We start from the raw sequence: 7,712 nt of genomic DNA, 5'->3' as shown, positions 1-7,712 counted from the left end.
ATTTTTCCAATGACTTAAAAGAAAAAAAAATCAAGATGTGATTGAAATACTAATTATTGCTACATTAACAATCATATGACACTATGTAAATGTCTCAGGTCAACATGTTGGACACCTTAAATGTATACAAGGTTATACATCACATATATTTTAATTGAAACAAAAACAAAAACTTGGCACCTCAGCACAGGACAGAGCCCTTCTCTCATGTCACTTTTCTAGTGAAGGTAGTCAATCAAAACTGCAATGTTAAAACATCCCTGTGAAATAATATTTTTCTCTATCTAAAGGTGTTTTGTGAATATGTGTGTCAGAAATGGAAGATGATGCTCTTTTGTCCTTTTTTCCTACCTAGACAATGTCCTTTTATTCCTTATCCATGTTTGTTTATATTGATTTAGATTATAAAAATGCTGAAATAAATATTACATATATATTTTGCACATTTGTGTGAGCATTTCTATAGGATAATTTTGAGAAAATTGTGGGTGTTCCCTTCACCAGTACATATACTAAAATTGGAAGGATACGGAGAAGATTAGCATGCCCCCACACAAACTCATGAACTGTCTATATTTTTTTTATAAGACATAAATTTTTAAAAAGAAAGAAAGAAAATTGTGGGTGATAGGGTGTATATATATACTTAATGCTTTTAATAGATTCAAACTGGCCTTTCATTTATCCTTTGAGGGTCCATGTAGGAGTATCACATTGAGGTGTTATTTTGCATTTATTTTGCTTTTACAATTCTGGAAAGCTTTCTTTTTACCTTTATCAATGACATAAAAAGTACTTTTTTGTGTGTGTCTGATTTAATTTTATGAATTTACTTAATATTTGCCCTAATGTTTTTTGTTTGTTTTTCAATGACACAAAGACAAAAGAGAAAGAAAAAAATCAACTACCAACTAGATTTGACATTACAAATAGAAGTTTGGATGTAATACACCTAGGGTGTCAGAATTAGAACCATATAATGCCCAGGCCCTACTCTCAATATTCTGATTCAGTTGTCTTGAAATGATGTCTAACCTTCAGTAGTTAAGTTCCCCAGGTAATTCTAATGTGAAACCTGTTCTAAAAATCACTGATCAGCTCATGCTCCATCTCTATTCTCCAAAGGAAAGTGGTATTCTTGATAATGATAAAGGATCTTTGAGAGACAAAAGAGCTACGTTTGAAAAAAACTACTTGATACAAGATATTGAACGAGTAATTTTAGATATTGGGCAAGTAATTTAAGCTTTTTTGGTCTCAATTTTTATCTATAAAATCTAAAATATATTAAATGCCCACCTCATTGTTTGGAGGTGTATATAAGGTAATTTGTATTATATTTTTGTTATACTGATAGCTCTTAGTTATATTCTATTCATTAAATCATGTTTTTCTATTACTTCCCTAACTATTGAGTACTTACTATATACCACATATTACTGATTATTAGAAAACAAAATGAGCCTAATGCCCTATGAGAGCCTATATTCTAGAGTTGGGGAAAAAATTAAAAATAAATAAATAAATAGATAACATAATGGTAGGTAGCATTAAGTGTCATGGAGAAAAAATAAGCAGTGGGAATAAAATTAAAAAGTGAGAGGGAATATCATTTTAGTTTGGATAATCAAAAAACTGTTGTGGAGGTACTATTTGTATAAAGACCTCAACAAGTTGAGGCAATAAGCCACTGGAATATCTGCATAGAATGTTTCATTCAGAGAGGACAATGAAAAAGCCCTGAGGTGGATGTTGTTTCTGTTGTTTGGTTGGTTTTTGGTTTTGGTTTGGAGTTCTGGGTTTTCTTGTTTTGGTTTGTTTTTGAGATTAGCTAGTAAGCTAGGAACCTAATAATGTAGCCTGAAAAGGAATATTTACACTGCTTTTTATTTTAAAAGTAGAAAGAAATCACTGCAGGTCTTTGAAAAGTTGAATAATGTAAAGCAACTTTCCTTTTTTTTTTTTTTTTTTTTTAAGTATTATGGGAGTGGTGTAAAGGGCAAGAGGGCATAGAGTTAGAAGTCTCTCACTGTGTTATTATTTTGACTAAAGTAATATTGGGGAAGGTACTGAGAAATAATTTCAAAGGTATATTCTGAAACGAGAATCAACTTGCTTTGCTATTGGATAAGAAACATGGTTGAAAAAAAAAACCTGACAAATCCCAAATTTCCTAAAACTCCAAGTTTTATAATATACTAAGGAATAGACTTGATTTACATACTTATCCCAATGTTAAAATAGCCCATCAGATTCAGTCACATTACGCCCATTTTACGAATTAGGAAAGATTTCAGAGAACTTTAGTTTTTGTGCATCACACAAAGCATGAGTTGTTTGTTTCATTTTGTTTTTACTCCACATTCTTGATATTATGAGGAGTGATAAAACTGTTACTGTATTTTAAATGTTATTTTCACTTTGCTGATACTGTTTTCAATCTCATTTTCAATGATGTCATGAGGTGGTAGTAAGAATGGGGAAACTCAAAACCAGGTGAGATTATAAACAGAAATTCAGATCCAAGAGGCATAAGAAGTAGACAGATAATGATCTGTACATTGTTGTTTCTGAAGTGTACAGAGTGAGTGACATGGTAAACTCTGACAAGATAGGTTGGGGCCTCTGGGAGAGATTTGTCCACCATAATGAGTAACATAGACTTGGCCTTTGCACCAGTTATTCTCTCAAAACCAAAATCTTTTGTGGTATATATTAAGGTCAAAAGTCTTGAAATTGCTAACTGCTTGACAGACTAGGAGAAATCACAAGAAAATGAGTTAATTATTTAAAACTATGTATATTACAACAAAAAATCACTTTAGAACTTACCAAAACAAATCACAACTATTACAAATATTGCCATTTGCTGCCCAATTTAAGCTTCATTTTTTTTTATCCTTGGATTGATATAATTTACTGAAGAAAAATTACCTCTAGTTCCTTTCTTTAGTATTTCAAAGGTCAATAATTAATTGTTGTGGATTAATACATAAATTATAGTCCTTAAAAGTCTACCAGTTTCAACTTTTTTATGTTTAAATAGAGAATCTGTTTTAACTTTCCAGGAATCTGTCAAAACTTTGAGTATGGTTTAACTACCATGGTAACTGGCAACCGAGTCTGCTAATATAAGTCAAAAAGTTACAATTAGTTGCTTGAAGAAAATATTTGACTCTTTTCTCTCTTTCTCTGTATCTCCATAACTTTAAATTTTTCTGACAAGCAGCACATAATTTCTTTGGAGTGGATACTCCTTATATAAGGAAATCACAGTAAAGAACATGAAAATAGTTGACAACAATGACCAGATTTTCACACATTCCATCTATTTTAAGATTGTTGCTAAGTCTCAGCACAGCTGGTTTTCCAGAGTATAAAGAAATAATTCACCATTCTCATGGTATTAATACACTGTACCACTCTCTTTTGCTGCCCAAATGAACTTAAGTCTTCCATGTCATGGATTGGTATAATAGCAAACCTCTATTTTGGCCTCTGTGTGTTACACTTTGTGAAATACTTTAGTGTTGTTTGCTTTGGTTTGGTCAGCTGTCTTCTACACTTAGAAAAAGGAATTGCAAAATAAGTGGTATTATTTACGATTTAAAAAGCTTGGTTGGGGCGCCTGGGTGGCGCAGTTGGTTAAGCGTCCGACTTCAGCCAGGTCACGATCTCGAGGTCCGTGAGTTCGAGCCCCGCGTCAGGCTCTGGGCTGATGGCTCGGAGCCTGGAGCCTGTTTCCGATTCTGTGTCTCCCTCTCTCTCTGCCCCTCCCCCGTTCATGCTCTGTCTCTCTCTGTCCCAAAAATAAATAAAAAACGTTGAAAAAAAAAAATTAAAAAAAAAAAAATAAAAAAAAAAATTAAAAAAAAAAATAAAAAATAAAAAGCTTGGCTTCTGGGATACTTATTAACATGAAAAAGTCAAGTCTGTAAACAAAGGAGAGAGTTAAAATAATTGTTCATCGTTCTGTTGTACACTGAAAGTTTTCCTCAGCTGCTCACCTGTATCACTATTATTTTAGCATAGTATTATGGACTTGCAGCTAACTCTCCTGTTCTGATAAAGTCTGAGGCATTAGCCTATGGTAAAATATAAAGTTATTTCATATTTTAGGTGTTATTTTCATTCTTGTCATTTGGTACTTTTAAGCTTTGTAATAGGTCGTATTGTCTCTCTATCCTCCATTAACACCTCATTCCATGGAAGTTTTATTAGCTATTTTGAACCCAACTCTTAATGGAATATGGAACACTGGAGTTTTATTGTTACAAAATGATCTCAAAGTGGCATCATGACATGCTCTAATCCATCTCTTGGGTTCTCTGGAAATGGCTCTAAGTGAAGGGGACTGGCAAAAACCCTCACAGCATATACAGGTACAAAAGAAGGATATGTGAAGAAAGCATGACCTCTCTCCCAGGAAGCAAAAGTTTATGAGGCTGAACCAGTATATGACAGAGATTATTATAAGATGAAACTAAAGAAATAAGCTGGAATCAGAGCTTGCAAGATCAAACAGAGCATACAAGGAAACCTCAGATGTCAGGATTTGGTCCTAGACCACTGCAATAAAGCAAATTACACAATAAAGTGAGTCAAATGAATTTTTTGGTTTCCCAGTAAATACAAAAGTTACATTTACACTATATTGGAGTATATTAAATATGCAACAACAGCATTATGCCTAAAACACAATATACAAACATTGTTTTAAAAACATACTTTATTACTAAGAAAGGCTAACCATCATCTGAGCTTTTAGCAAGTTGTAATCTTTTTGCTGGTGGAGGACCTTGCCTCAACATTGATGGCCACTGAGTGATCAAAGTAGTAGTTGCTGAAGTCTGGAGTGGCTGTAGCTATTTCTTAAAATAAGACAGTGAAGCTTGCCACATTGATTGATTATTTATTTAACAAATGATTTATCTGTAGCATGAGATGCTGTTCTTTCACCCATAGTAGAACTTCTGTGAAAATTGGAGTCAATCCTCTCAAACCCTGCCACTACTTTTATCAACCAAGTTTAGGGGATATATTAATCCTTCATTGTCATTTCAATAATCCTCACAGAATCTTCACCAGGAACAGATTACATTTCAAGAAACCCCTTTCTTTGCTCATCCATGAGAAGCAATGCCTCATATGTTCAAGTTTTGTCATGAGTTTGCAGCTAGCTATTCAGTAACATCTTCAGGCTCTGCTTCTAATTCTAGTTATCTTATTTTCACCACATCTGCAGTTACTTTTGTCACAGAAATCTCTAACCTCTCAAAGACATCCATGAGGGTTGGAATCAACTTCTTCCAAACTCCTGTTAATGTTGATATTTTTACCTTTTTTCTAGGAATTAAGAATGTTCTTAATGGCACCTAAAATGGTGAGTCCTTTCCAGATGGTTTTCAATTTACTTTGTCCACATCTGTCAGAGGAATCACTATCTATTGGAGTTATAGCTTCATGAAATACATTTCTTAAATTACAATATTTGAAAGTCAAAAGGACTCCTTGATCTATGGACTGCAGAATGGATGTCTTGTTAGTAGGTATGAAACAACATTAATCTTGGTGTACCTCTCCATCAGAGTTCTTGAGTGCCCAGGTACATTGTCAACAGCTAGTAATATTTTGACAGACTTCTTGTTTTACCTGAGCAATAGGTCTCAACAGTGGACTTAAAACATTCAGTAAACCATGTTGTAAAGAGATATGTTATCACGCAGGCTTTGTTGTTCCATTTATAGAGCACAGACAGAGGGCATTCAGCATAATTCTTAAGGGCCCCAGCATTTTTGGAATGGTAAATGAGCACTGGCTTCAACTGCAGGTCACCAGCTGCATTAGCCCCTAACAAGACAATCAGCCTTGAAGCTTGAGAGTCCCTTGAAGCTTTGAAACCAGGAATTGACTTCTCTCTAGATATGAAAGTCTTAGATGGCATCTTCCAATAGAAGGCTATTTTGTTTACATTGAAAATCTGTTGTTTAGTAGAGCCACCTTGATTAGTTACCTTAGCTAGATCTTCTGCACAACCTACTATAGCTTCTACATCAGCATTTGTTGCTTGATCTCATACTTTTTTGTTATGGAGGTGGATTTTTCCCTTAAACTTCATGAACCAACCTCTACTAGCTTCATACTTTTCTTCTGTAGTTTCTTCCTTAAGTCTCTCAGCCTTTATAAAATTGAAGAAAGTTAGGGCCTTGGTCTGGATTAGACTTTGGTTTAGGGAATGTTGTGACTGGCTTGATCTTCTGTCCAGATTCCCAAAATATTTTTTTTCCATATCAAGAATATAGTTGTTTCACTTTCTTATCATACATGTGTCCACTGGAACAGCACTTTTCATTTCCTTCAAGAACTTTTCCTTTGCATTCACAACTTGGGTAAGTGCACAAAAGGCTAGGTTTTCGGCATTATCTTGTCTTTCGACGTGCCTTCCTCACTAAGCTTAATAATTTCTACATGTTGATTTAGAGTGAGAGATGTGTGACTCCTTTCACTTGAACACTTAGGGACCACTGTAGGGTTTTTAATTAGTCTCACTTTAATATTGTTGTGCCTCAGGAATTATGGAGGCCTGAGGAGAAGGAAGGACATGTGGGAATAGCCTGTTGATGGAGCAGTCAGAACACACCCCGTTGATTAATTTCATTGTTTTATATGGGTGCAGTTCATTGTACCCCAAAACAGTTAACATAGTAACATATAAGATAACTGATACAGCTCACCATAAAAATATAGTAACTATTAAAAAATTTGAAATACTGTCTCTTTTCCTATAAAGAAAAAGAAACACTGCTCCCAATAAATTAGCAAGGAGGATAAAGAGAAAAAAAAAAACAAAACATTGAGATATTGTGAGAACTAGCAAAATGTGCCACAGAGACATGAAAGAGCAAATGCTATTGGAAAAATCATGCTAACACAGTTGCTCAATGCAGGGTTGGCACATAACTTCATTGTTTTAAAAAAAACACAATATTTACAAAGCACAACAAAGTGAAACACAATAAAATGAGATATGCCTGTATTAAAGATTTTTGTATTATTCTCAGAATATCAGGAAGCCACCAAAAGATTTCAGACTGAGAGACACATGATCTCAGTTTAGTTTTGGAAATGTCATTTTGGTTTTAGTGTAATAGGACAAGAGTAGTTGTGAGACAATAATAGTCCAAATGAATAGTAAATAAAGCCAGATTAGGCCATTTTTTGGACCAATATAAAGTTATTTCATAGCCATCAAAATCTTCCTACAGATTGAATTTTGAATCTACAGTCAAAAGAGTATCCTTTGACTTTAAGGACTTAGCATACACTAATATACAAATATAGGAAGTATAAGAGTTGTGGTTTAATAAATATATAGTTTTGTTCCAGGATAAAAAGTGTTCTAGAGATTACCTCACAACAGTGTGAATGTACTTGACCCTACTTAACTGTATTTTTTTTGAAAAAAAGGTAAGATAGTAAATTTTATGTTATGTTTATTTTACCAGAATTAAAATTTTTTAATCAAAAAAGGGGAGATATTTGTGAGTCACTTAATTTACAAAACACTTCTATGCATTGCTTTTTATATTTGATCTTACAAAGAAGGTAATACTAGTCTCATTAACAGATTAAATACTGAAACTCAGAGCAGCTAAATAAATTGCCTGAAGTGGAATAGATTTTTAAATGGAAAAACTCCATTTTTTCCAGGA

The 7,712-nt window shown here is 33.6% G+C and overlaps 1 pseudogene; it reads left to right on the top strand.

The window, feature by feature from the left end:
* Positions 1-490: 490 nt before the first annotated feature.
* On the top strand, positions 491-581 carry LOC122218820 (annotated as a pseudogene).
* Positions 582-7,712: the final 7,131 nt, after the last annotated feature.

The sequence above is a fragment of the Panthera leo genome, chromosome B1, assembly GCF_018350215.1.
Source record: "Panthera leo isolate Ple1 chromosome B1, P.leo_Ple1_pat1.1, whole genome shotgun sequence".
In the NCBI taxonomy this organism is placed as follows: domain Eukaryota; kingdom Metazoa; phylum Chordata; class Mammalia; order Carnivora; family Felidae; genus Panthera; species Panthera leo.
This window is presented reverse-complemented; position numbering and strand designations above follow the sequence as displayed.